Genomic DNA, 12208 nt, shown 5'->3' with positions numbered 1-12208 from the left:
AAAAATATAACCAATGCGGGTCTACACAGGTGCCTCTTCTTTTTGTATAATGAGATGTAATTACAGTTGCAAGTTTTTAGATACAATTTTTTCCTACAAATTTATAAAATGCCACATGCTAACACAATCTTGCATCACATACTTAAGTGCCACGTTTCTTTACAGATGAAATGCTGTTTTTCATGAGGGGGGTCATTGAGTACCCTTTCCCAAAAATAAACTCAAAAAATATAAAAGTACTAGTGGAATTTTCGCAGCAGAGATGTTAGGCTTTAATTTGGAAATGCACTCCCCTGAATATGAAAAACATATTACAGCTAGTTATTGCAATGAAGACATGACTGAGCAGGCTTACCTGCATCGTGACGTCTGCCTTTAAATGGCCCACTGGCAGACTATGGCATTGGTACACATTAGTGCCTGATATTTCTGCACAGGCTCCACTTGTGCCCAGAGAAGTCCTCCTTCTGAGCCACAGACGGTCGACAAATTTGCCTTGCTGTGCCATGACGATACCCCAGCAGTTGAGCACGGGGGCCTTCCTTTGCATGCACCGCCTGAGGAGGAAAAATTGCAGCGGCTGCAAGCAACGATCGCTTATAGAGTCCCCATAAAGTGGTCATGAGAAAATAATCTTTCAGTGTGCACCTTCTTTACTGTGCGGTAGCATAATACTTATTGCATTGCTTTTGGAAGAGTTCACTAGCGTTACCTCGTACAGGCCCATCAATTTTAAGGTGAAAATCTTTAATGGCTCATACTGTCGGCATTCGTTTGTTTGGTCACACTATAGCTGTCAATCAAATGACGTCATGATGATGCCACCAGAAAAAATTAAAATCCTGTTTCCGCTGGGAGCCGAACCTCTATCCCTCGCATCCCCATCCGAGCGCTTTAGCCAACTGTGCAACGTTCGGGATCTTGAAACACACATCAAAATTCTCCTTGTCTACTGTAAGGATGATAGTAGCGATGACAATGAAGTTGGAATTAGCAGTGATGACATTAGCAATGATAATGACGGTGCATTTAATTCATAATGATGAGAGCAAACGCGATGCACCGTGTGCACCAGCAACGCTTAGATTTTCACATTTCTGCAGTGTAGATTCCGCAGTGCTCCCGGATTTTTTCAACACTATCATCGACACTTGATTTTTTTTTCAAAGCAAACGAAATTCAGAAACCTACACTAGGTTATTTTCTTTTTTTTTTGTAATTGAAAGATCATATATACATCTCACTTTTGCAAATGGTTTGAGACAGTAAGGATGTAAATAAAGACCAGGAATTTCACAGAAATCATGTGCCAAATCAAAAATGAGCCAGATTCTGCTGATGTGCAGATGGAAATGAGCCAAATCTATTTTATTCTTGACAGCTTTCTTTCTCAGCTTTAGCATGATAGGGTGGACTACTGCGAGTGTAAATTCAATTATTGGTTCTCCATAGCTACTTCCTTATTATTGTCTAGGATACGAAGAGATCACAGGAAAATCTGAAGCCAGAAGATAAAAACACTGGGAACATAGTAGGCCTGCAGCAGACGAAGCAGTTTGTGCATAAAGCTAGCAAAATAACTTATAAAAGACTACATTCAGTTTAGCCTGTTGGCAGCGGCTTTCTGCATTTAGCAACATAAGCAAATAGCCGAAACTGGCAAGAAACGACAATATTTGCCGCTGTCTTGTCGCTTTGCATCCCATGTGCATCTACCATTCCCCGGCAATACAATGGTGCACTGAATTAAAATAGCTCTTCATTAAACACATTCCAACTAATTTCTACCAACAGAAAATAGCCTCACATCTTTGCTTGAAGCAGAAGCCCACTAAGCATTTATTTGCTCACTTTAGAGCAAATCAGTGCTGCTGATTGTGGGACAATGAATATTACAACTCTTCATCAGCTGTATTCACAGTATGATCATTTACAGGTATTATTTTCACAAAGAGACTAGAAACGACTCTGAAAAAAATTTCCTTTGCTTTACATGTTTCGGCGGGCATATTTATTTTACCCAGAAAGCACTGCTATCAATAATTTGGCTTGTAACCGTCAAGCCACCACAGCCACCACACCATGCGCTACTTACCTCGGAGAATCGCTGAAGAGCTTGCAGATCAAGCCACTTGTCATATCGTAGAGTAGATGACCGAAGTAAAAATTGAGCTGTGCCAAGGTGCCTCGGAGCCGGAGACCCTGACACGCTGCGCACTGATGACCTCATTTAGAATTAGGAGGGCTAACTGCAGCTCTCCGAAATCCTCTTTCTAGAATCTAAAAATCCTGTTGAACACTATGTTGTTGTTGGCGCCGATGTTGAAGGGTACCACGCTCACGTAAGTTCCTTCGAGGCTTTGGAATATCGCGCTCCCGCTGAAATCAATTCATGTCTTCAAATTCATCCCATGATAGGGTGCTCAAAAAAGCTGCCTGTCGTGAAGGGTGAAGGATGCTGTCGGCATGATGTAACGTAACGTGGGCAGGTTGCACCGATAGCACGAGCAAACTCTAGCACACGACCGAACACCAGCAAACACGAGCAGTTGTTTCCTTCCTCCATGCGAGCACCAAAACAAACGGATTTAATGCAACTAGGCTTGGATTGTTCAGGCTTGCTGCAGGTGGCAAAGTGGTTAAAAGTGAGCTCAAATTATTAATTATTCGAAACACAGCTAACACGTCAACATGATGACTTCGGGGGATCTGCATGTGACATTTTTGTGACATTATTTGAAGTATTTATTACAAATAGCTTCTATCTTTTTTTACTGGATAGCATCATCATCATCTGCATGTACGTTCAGGCGTCTAGCGATACGTCTTACGTATGGGCGATACGTACAGCTAAAACGTGTTTTGCCCGGTGTCAGCCGAATACGTCTACATCAATTTTCACGCATGCGCACTAGGCATCCGATACATCTACGTCTGTACGTCTCCGGGAGACGTAATACGTCTCCGGTAAGCTAAATCTCTCTAGTTTTTTGCGCAGACTGCGAACATGAAGGCCCCGGTGCATTTATATGGCGCACAACATATATATCGGCAATAAACAACAAAAATAGTTTGTTCCGCCTATTAGTTTAGAGTTTCACCATTCCAACCGCGCTAGGCGGTGGCAAAGGAATAAAAAAAACTGTACAAGAATGAAAATAATGTGCGCTGTCGAGTCATTCGAAAAAACGAATGCAGCCCAGAAACACTGTTTTAATGAGGCAGTTTTCCATGCCCTTTCCAATTCTTTCATTCTACTAAAATGATTTGGAATACGTTGCTTGCTCATGAACGTCATCGTCTTTTTGTGCAATCCGCGTTAAGGTGAAGGAGATTGCGAAAAACGTCTGTGTGTTGCCTGATGCCACAGCGCATCAGGACCTCGACGCGCACAAAATTGATTCTGAATCATTCATTGCTGTGTCTGTCACCGGCGATTTGCGAAGTCGAGACAAAATATGACCGAAGAAATATTTTTACAGTTGGAGAATGATGAGGACGAATTGGCGCGGTCGTCTGTGGAAGATTAGGAAAAAGAAGTGCGTAGAACGGGGGGCCCTCGTAGCCTGGCTCCTTGGGTAAACATATTTCTCCCTGTTACAAAATTATATGCCAAAATTTAAAAACCTTGAACAATTCAAAAATTCCGCAGAATTTTCAGAACTGCACGGTGCGCTATATATAATTGGACAAAGGCTTTATCGAAGTGGCCATAATTACTTGCGCAACAAAATTATGCAAGGTGTTTTTAATGGTTTTGAAAGAGGTAGTGTTGATTAGGTGGAAAAAGTTTAAACAATGTTAAAACTGTTTTTTTTTCCTAAAAATTTTCAATGTTCGCTGTTTTCTGTAAATTAGCGCGATCGTATCTCTGTATTCAAATGTCATAAAAATATGAGCTTTAGCTATTTGCGGATAATTATGCTGAGAACATATTATGGAATTACTGCTGCTCTACCATGAACCTTGTCTGAAATAACGGCCTGAAAATTAGGCAAATTTTCGTTTCATGGGCCGATGTTGAGAATTTTTATAAAAACATCTGCTCAAACCCGAAAAGCGAACATTACCTGAATACAAATAAAAACATGTATATATTTAGTGAGATAATTTTCAGCTAGCTAACTTGAACATAATTTGTATAATCTATAACCAAAGTTGGCCAGAATAGAAGAGAAGCTCGGAACTCCGCCTCTTCGACATTAATAATCAGCCATCACGGAACAATATATAATATTTTGAAGTAAATATAAAAGGTCGAACGACCATCCTTTTTTAGATTATAGGTGGCGAACGGGAGGAGAAAGATGACGCGCGCATTTGTCGATGCACCAACTGTATGGATTTACGCAAGAATGTGGATGGTAGATGGGGAGGCTTTCTATTTTTTTAGAAAATGTTATGTCCGTGGTTGGCTTGAAGAAACAATGCATTTGCGAACACACAAAACAAAACTATTTATTAGAACTCGATTCGAGCGGTGCGCGCTGGCGGCCGCTCATCGGCACGGTCCGAAGCCACGGCTGGCCGGTGAAAGGAGAAGAGGGCTCGGTAAAGGAGGAATGGAATGTTGACAGGGTCGTTGGTCCTTCGTTCCCACGCGCAGCCCTTGCGAACACAACACCGCTGCGGGAATCGCGCACTGGTTGAGCGGTTCGTTGTTCCCCCTCGCCTACGCGTCTACGTGCAAGACACACCATGCATACCCAGCTGCGCTGCTGTGCGGCCTCCCCCGAAGCGTTCATTTCAGAGCTTGTTGAAGACGCTACAAGACTTGTGACAGCTTCTTAAGCCTTTCTTTAATTTCTTCCCTCATTAATTTTCTTTTTCATTGTGCTGTGCATAATTTTCTGTTGCGCCTATACATGTCCATGTGCTCCGGTTGGTGCTTGCTACATATCAGTGAATAGCTGAGCTGTGAAATGTCACCGGAGTACGGATTACAGCTACGGCGGGATACCATCGGCATTATCGGACTCAGTGAACGCCGTCATCTTAGACCGTGAGTGTATATCTTTGCAGCATGCCATTGCTTCATAATTGGTTCTATATAATCTCCTACCAGTCCCAAATGTTCTCTTTCCGTATTCTCCTCGAAACAACTGCGCGAAGCATGACTTCAAGAATTAAGCGAATTTTCGTCCGGGTTACATGCAAGCAAGTGCGTGGACTTATTTGCTGGCTGCGATATGAATAGCATTTGCGCCGAAAATAGAGCAGCCGTGCGTAACAGGTGTGTGTGCCACCAACGCGCGACAGAACACTGCAGGCAGCCATTTGCGCCGTTTTTTTGACTGCGCAGCGCGCCGCAATCAATTAGTAACCAGATACTATGCGCCCGGCTTTGTATACATATATTTTGGACCGCGTCTCTTCTACGCGCAGGAAGCCATGTTCGCTCAGTTTTCGGATTTTGTGAAGAGTTAAGGGCAGTTTTTGTTTTCAGATGTACAGACGAAGTTTTGAAAACTGTTCGTGCCGTCTGTGCAAGAGAATTTTACAGTGGGGCGGGCATTATGTGCGTGATGCCGCTTGATGATTAGCTATAATTAAGTCATAATGAACTTCCACTTTTATAATGGTTAATATAATATTGAGGAATTGAAAGTCGTGAACAGCGCAAGTGAGTCCCTTTTCAAAAATTTCTTAATCGACGCCCCCCTTTTGAGCACGCGCCTTCAGGTGAGGGCTTTATTAGAAAGCGGCCACAATAGGAGAGCGATTTCGCAGACGCGCTTCGAAGGCGGGGGAAAATAACAATACAAGCAAAAAGGCACATAAGCCGTGTGTGCACTGCGTCCCTGTCACTGCAAAGTAAACAACGTGCACGCGGGACATATTGTACAAAACACTGACGGCCGGTACGAGGCGACCATATCGTCCGAAATATATTGCTCGCGAAGCGCTCGATCACGGCGCGCACTTTCAGGCCAAATGGGACAGGACGTAAGGTCCGCCTGTTCGGCAATTACAGCTCTTTGTACCTCACGTGCCGTACCGTACGCATGAAGTGCACGCCATAGCCATCGTGCAAAAATGTTGAAACCGAAGCAGCGATCCACGTATTCTAATTCTATAGGAAATCATTTGGGAGTAGAAAAGAGCAACTTAATATGATGTGCATGGTTCTGTAATGAACGATATGTATAAATGGACGGTTGAATAGTTACAGTAATGGAGTGTTCCGCTAGAATTGTTTACGGCCGTGACCGCAATAAATATTACTCATATTCTCTTAGCTTTAAGCTCTGGCATTGATAAGCCTATCTAATGAACCGACTGGCAGTGACAGGTTGTTTACAGCTGTTGATTAAAAGATAGGCCATCATGCTATTATTGCAGGCATATTTGCTCCTTTTTGTACCTCTGTTTACTAAAACTTAATTTTGTTCCCCATTCCTAGGGACGCCGCACCTCTTACAACACTCACTGTTCAGTCCCTTTTATTCAAGGTACAAAAAGGAGGAAATGCGCATGCACTCATAGGATGGCCTGTCTTTCCGTTAACAGCTGCAAATAACACGCCACTGCTGCTCGGCACCTTGGATGAGGTTTTCAATGGGGTTACCTGAGATGCCTAGCAATTGCTGTAATATTTATACGAATCACTGCAGTGAAAAAGAAAGGTAACACTGCATCAATTTAACTGCTGCATGCACCTTTAAACGTGCCTTAATTTTATTGCCTATTCTTATAGACGCAGGACCTCTTGCTATAGGCTTTGTTCAGTAAGCAACCGTCTTTCATTGCTTCCATTTCTGTCTCTCCACCACTTTCTTGTTGCTCTGGGTGTGATCATTTGATTTCATTGTTCAAATCATATTGTTTATCATGTGTGAATGATTTAGCCTGCACATACATGCTTTCATTTTTTAGATGCGCATCGGGAGCGTTTTCTACGTAGAAATGGATCGATTGAGTTGTATCACTGGTGCGAAAACCGACAACCCCCAGAAGATATGTGTCCTGTGGTTGGAAGGGCAATAAAGAAGAGGAAAATCAACGGAAAAGCCTGCCTAAAAAAAAGGTAGCGCTGCATCACTGTAACTGCGGCATGCACCTTTAAATATGCCTTATTTTTATTGCCTATTCTTATAGACGGTGGACCTCTTGCTATTGGCTTTTTGCAGAAAGCAACCGCCTTTCATTGCTTCAATTCCTATCTCTCCACCACTTTTTTGTTACTTCGAGTGTGATTTTATTGTTCAAATCATATTATTAAATCGCCGGTGAATGATTTCGCCTACACATACATGCTTTCATTTTTTTAGGTGCGCATCGAGAGTGTTTTCTACCTAGAAATGGATCGATTAAGTTGTATCACTGGTGCGAAAACCAACAGTTCGGTACCCCCAGAAGATCTGTGTCCTGTGGGTGGCAAGGGTATATAGAAGAGGATAATCAGTGGAAAAGCCTGCCTAAAAACTTACAAAGATGGCGCAAAAGCGAAATGCTGGTCAGGGTTAGAGTCTGATTACTTCTGTTATTCCATTTCACTTGCTAGGTGATGTGACATATATGAAGCACCTTAGTATATTTTGTGGTATACTCAATGAAAATTGTGTAGACATTAAATTTTTTCTCGTTCAATTATTTTGAGCGACGCACGAATTGGAATAAAACGAAGTCATCCACACATCTAATGCCCATAGACATTAGATGCGTGGATGAGCTCATTAATTGTGCTCCTATGTGAACATGCAATAGTTTGTCGAATATATTAATATGTTAAACGTTGATTTTTTTTACTGTTACCCGGAGTAATACATATGGTCCATATCATAGCATTATTCGCCTGTAGTTTGTATCTGCTCTTTCCTAAATTGTATTCTACAAAGTATACGTGTGTCATCTCGTACGTCTATTTAACTAGCCAACAATTTGCAGTCGAATCCCTTTTGGGATGTTGTTTCAGCTACAAATAACGGATGACAGTTGTGACATTATAGGTGGCTTTAGGTATAACGTATAGCGCGAAAATCTTAAATATATGCGATGATATTTCTATTCACCGCATTGGCTAAACCAGCCTGTTTGAAGAGACGAAATGAAAACAAATATGGATGTCTTCAGACAGGAAGAGTAATCGTGGTGCCATGACCATTTTTTTCAATTAAATTTTCATATGTTGTGGGCTAATGACTCGAACAAAGGAATGATCCTTAGGTTTGCAAGATGCGGCTTAGTATTCTCGAAAAAAAAAAAAAAAACGCCTATCACTAAAGCTGGAAAACGCCGTTTTTGTCGTTTCAAAAAGTTGCACGTTTGGAGGCCGGCTGGTTGCGTAAAATTTTGTCATCCATTGTTTTTTACTCACCGCATTTGCGTAACGTTTACTTGTATAAGAAGCATTAAAAGTGTGTTTCATTGATGCAGTTGATTTAGTAAAAAATCGCGAACTTTGCTTCAAGAACAACGCGCTACAAAAATGTTAATGTTCTACCTTACATACTGGCGTGATGCGTTACGTTGTTTGCGCTAAAACATTCTGTGTTTATTACGCAGGTCATATTGTTAATTTAAGGCAGAATTTCGAGCTCTAAGCTGCTATGCATGTTCTCTGTAACGCCACCAAAATTATGCTGGAAAGCGATTTGCTGATGATTGTAATTATAAAAATTACACATTGAAAAATCATCTTTAAAGATACAGTATCGTTAGTTGCGGTCAAAGCTGAAAAATGGAATAATATATTAATAAACTAGATTGAATACTATTGCACCTAGCAATAAAAAAGAATGCAGGACAGAGAAAAAGTTCAGCCTTCACTTGCGTTCTGCCATGAAATTGACAGAAATAGTGAATTAATACCATTTTAAGCTTATATTAAGTATTTGCCAAGAAGAAGAAAAAGGGTGTATAAGCGCTGACAAGGTTTTAAGATTTACTTAAGGTAAAATGTAACTAAATTAAGCAAATACTAAATTGAGGTTTTGATGCCTACTTCATAAGGGGGAGCCATATAAGCACGTCTATAGAACAAAAACATGCATTTTTATATTTCTAATATTACATTTTGCTGAATTCAATATATTTACTGACTCATATTAACAAAGTGATTTGCATTGTTTCCACAGATTTTGATAAAAAATTGATGTTGCGGCCGTTTCTTCAATTCTAATCAGTTTTCCTTATTTTATCATTTTCTTACTTTTGTCCAATTTCAAAATAATATGCAGAAATACACACACATCTAGAGCTTCAAATTTTTTCTGAAATAAAGAATGGAACTTAGATAATGTAGAGAAATAGTTTCTGTGCCAAGATATTATTGGATCTTGCAAGAATGCAGGCTGAATTTGGCCATTATCAGCACAAGCACTCGGTTTAATATTTAATGTTATATTTTTAAACAGTATAACGCAACACGTTTTAGTCCGTGATATTTTTGAGGTACTGAAGATTTTTGAGAGAGATTTGAATGAAAATCGAAGATGATCTTTTTTTTTTAATTGCAGCGAATTTGCCCTTTACTGCTGTTTTTGAATTCTGGACAATTTTGATGCGTTGTGGAGAACATACCTAGTGGTCTGGAGCTCCAGATACTGCCTGGAATTAAGAACATGCATCAGGAAGTGAAAACATATTTAGTACAACCAACCTAATGCATCATATGCCAGCACATAAAGTTAAAAATGAATATTTTTGCAGCGTATCGCTCCTGAAGCAAAGTTTTGCGAATTTTTAATAACTCAACTGCAAAAACAAAACAGGTTTCTAATAGTGTCTGTAAATGTAAAACCTGCATAAATTTAGTGAGTAAAAAATAGTAGATGACAAAATAATGGTATCCAAACTTGCAACATTTTGAAATGGCAACAACACCGTTTTCTACCTCTAGAGATATACCATACATTTTTTTTTCGAGGAAACTACGCGTATCTTGAAAAACTGAGGTTAATTCTTTTGTGTCTAGATATTCGCCCACCACATGTAAGAATTTCATTGGAAACGAAAGATGGCCATGGGACCTCGATTATGTTTCTTATCTAAGGCACCCATAATACGCTGTGAGAAAGCCAATATCAAGGGCTTTTTTTAATATTCCATATTTCGAACGGTTGTGCCATCTAAGAAAATTTGAAAGCTAGGCACACCTTAGGTGTCGCAGGCCCTCACTTTCTGTTACAGCTGCACTTGCTAAGCTGAATTAATACGTTGAGTACTTTATTTTAGCCTCGAATATAGCGCTATTACGTGCCAATTTTAAAGAAAGGCCGCAGTGACGCGATTCCCGTAGAATTTGTAAGTGAAATCTGTAAACCTCAAAAATCTACCCATGTATATGATCTCTTGCAGGTTTTATTCAAGCTACATTACACCTGCTGCACCCCATAGCTTGAGCCAAGGGTTATAAATAAACCATTAGAAACAGACGATGGAAACAGGTGGCGCATTGCTGGCAGCCACTTAGGACAGCGCAGAAAATATTTATTTTGTACGTAGGGAAGTGAGGTTATTCGCTTCAAGTACTAAATGTTCACTTTAGACAATAAATAGGACTTACAGAGTCGGTGAGCACGTTCGGGAACCCCTGTTTCAATATTGGCGGTTAGAAGCCTCATGTGTACCTTTTTTTCCAGCTGCAGATAAATTCCGGGTTATGTAGATACCGAAACCGTTACCAGCCCATTCCCGCGCCTCAATTGTGCTGCTCACAACATATTTAAGCAACACTTGCTGTTGGGCTAGTTGGTTCAAATCCTGTGTTCCCAAATATGCTCACAACATGATTTTGAGCGGACAAAACAACCTGCCGCTGTGATGGCTAGCCCCATGCATGAGTAAGGGTGATATGCTGGCGATGGTTGCTTTGCGTCGGCCCTTTGGCGCACATTAAGGCTCGAGTTACAATGAGCGCGCCGAACTTTGCAATGCGGATAATGACTACAAAGAGGTAAGGATACAAATGAGTGGAGCATTAATTTTCAGCTGTAAAATACAAATACAGTCTTGTTGGACGAATGTGCTGGCGCGGACGAAGAAACCATAGGCAACTTGTAGGTCTAACGCTACACAGGGCTGTCGAGCCAAGCCAAGTCCTCAATTGTATTGTCCGGGAATCTGATTTTTGTATTTTCGTGGTTTCCTATTGTATCTGGCATTCAAAATGCAGACGAGAGGGTTCTTTATCGCAAATAATCAAACGTGGTTTGTGCCGGTACCCTTCAAAGTAGCAACACCATTTGTTGTGTAAGACATTAATCAGTAATTTAGGTAAATAATGTCAATTAAGGATTCCAAACAAAACCTTTTCTGTGGCGCTCAAGGCAGCTTCCAGCAATATGTATCTGGTTTCCTTTGCCTGCCTCCGAAATGTTTTTTATTCCTTGGATCAAATTTGCTTAGACAAGCAGTATATGTATAAAAATGGTGCACCTCATATTTAAATTGACTTCAGATATCATCCGATGACTAAATCACCACTGATCCCACTGAAGGTCCTTACAGTTGCTTGAGTGACAGCTTTTTATCACTTTAACAGGCTAGAAAATTCATATGAATACGGAATGAAAGCTGATATTTTCTTTCGTATATTTTCTAGGATGCCTGAGGAGAGGCAGCGTGTACCTGGTTGACGTCCTCTCCAGGAAGACCGTGGCAGCCATGAAGTGATGGCTCGTAACAGTGAAGTAATGAGACGGCGGGCACAACGAGCAGGAAAACGTGACATCTTCAACTCAGCTTAGAAGCTGAAAGCTGGAATAAATTGCTGTGAAGGCTCACAACCTTAGTAAGCTGTAAGTGCCACTTTTTATTAGGAAGGTTTTGAGCCTGTTTCGAATATTTAAGAAAAAAACAATAAAAAGTGCTGTTTAAAACTACATTTGTCGATGCGCAGGCCTTTTTAAGCTGCATACGTATGGGGTGCTTTTCACCTGCCCAGAGAACACCATTGCTGATGCCAAACAGTTAGCGCCCGCTTGGAGGAGAATATGCGCAATTCAAGATACTGCCCCAGCGCTAACGTCCATGCACAATCGAACTGCAGACGTTTTAATGGGTAAATCATAGGCCATGGATGAGTAGACTCCTAATCATACCTGGATAAACCACCGGTTAGCGTGTACCGCCGAAGTGGTTGGGCCATGTGTGGGTAAGCCATAGCCCATGCATGACCCTAGCACGGCAGTAGGCTGATAAAGTCGGCCATACTCGTCGGCCCGAGGTCGATTGCCGATAATTGGCCGTTCTTAGGTCATTGTCA

General features: G+C 41.1%; 1 long non-coding RNA gene across 1 annotated transcript; it reads left to right on the top strand.

Moving 5' to 3' along the window:
* Window positions 1-4942: 4942 nt before the first annotated feature.
* Window positions 4943-11661, top strand: LOC146209959 (uncharacterized). The gene is made up of 3 exons (XR_014703491.1): window positions 4943-5002; window positions 6877-7027; window positions 11546-11661. It is a non-coding gene; the product is annotated as an uncharacterized LOC146209959 (long non-coding RNA).
* Window positions 11662-12208: the final 547 nt, after the last annotated feature.

The sequence above is a fragment of the Amblyomma maculatum genome, chromosome 1 (genome assembly GCF_055883805.1).
Source record: "Amblyomma maculatum isolate TAMU_Amacu chromosome 1, ASM5588380v1, whole genome shotgun sequence".
Lineage (NCBI taxonomy): Eukaryota > Metazoa > Arthropoda > Arachnida > Ixodida > Ixodidae > Amblyomma > Amblyomma maculatum.
The sequence above is the reverse complement of the archived record's forward strand: the minus strand, read 5'-3'. Positions and strand labels throughout refer to the sequence as shown.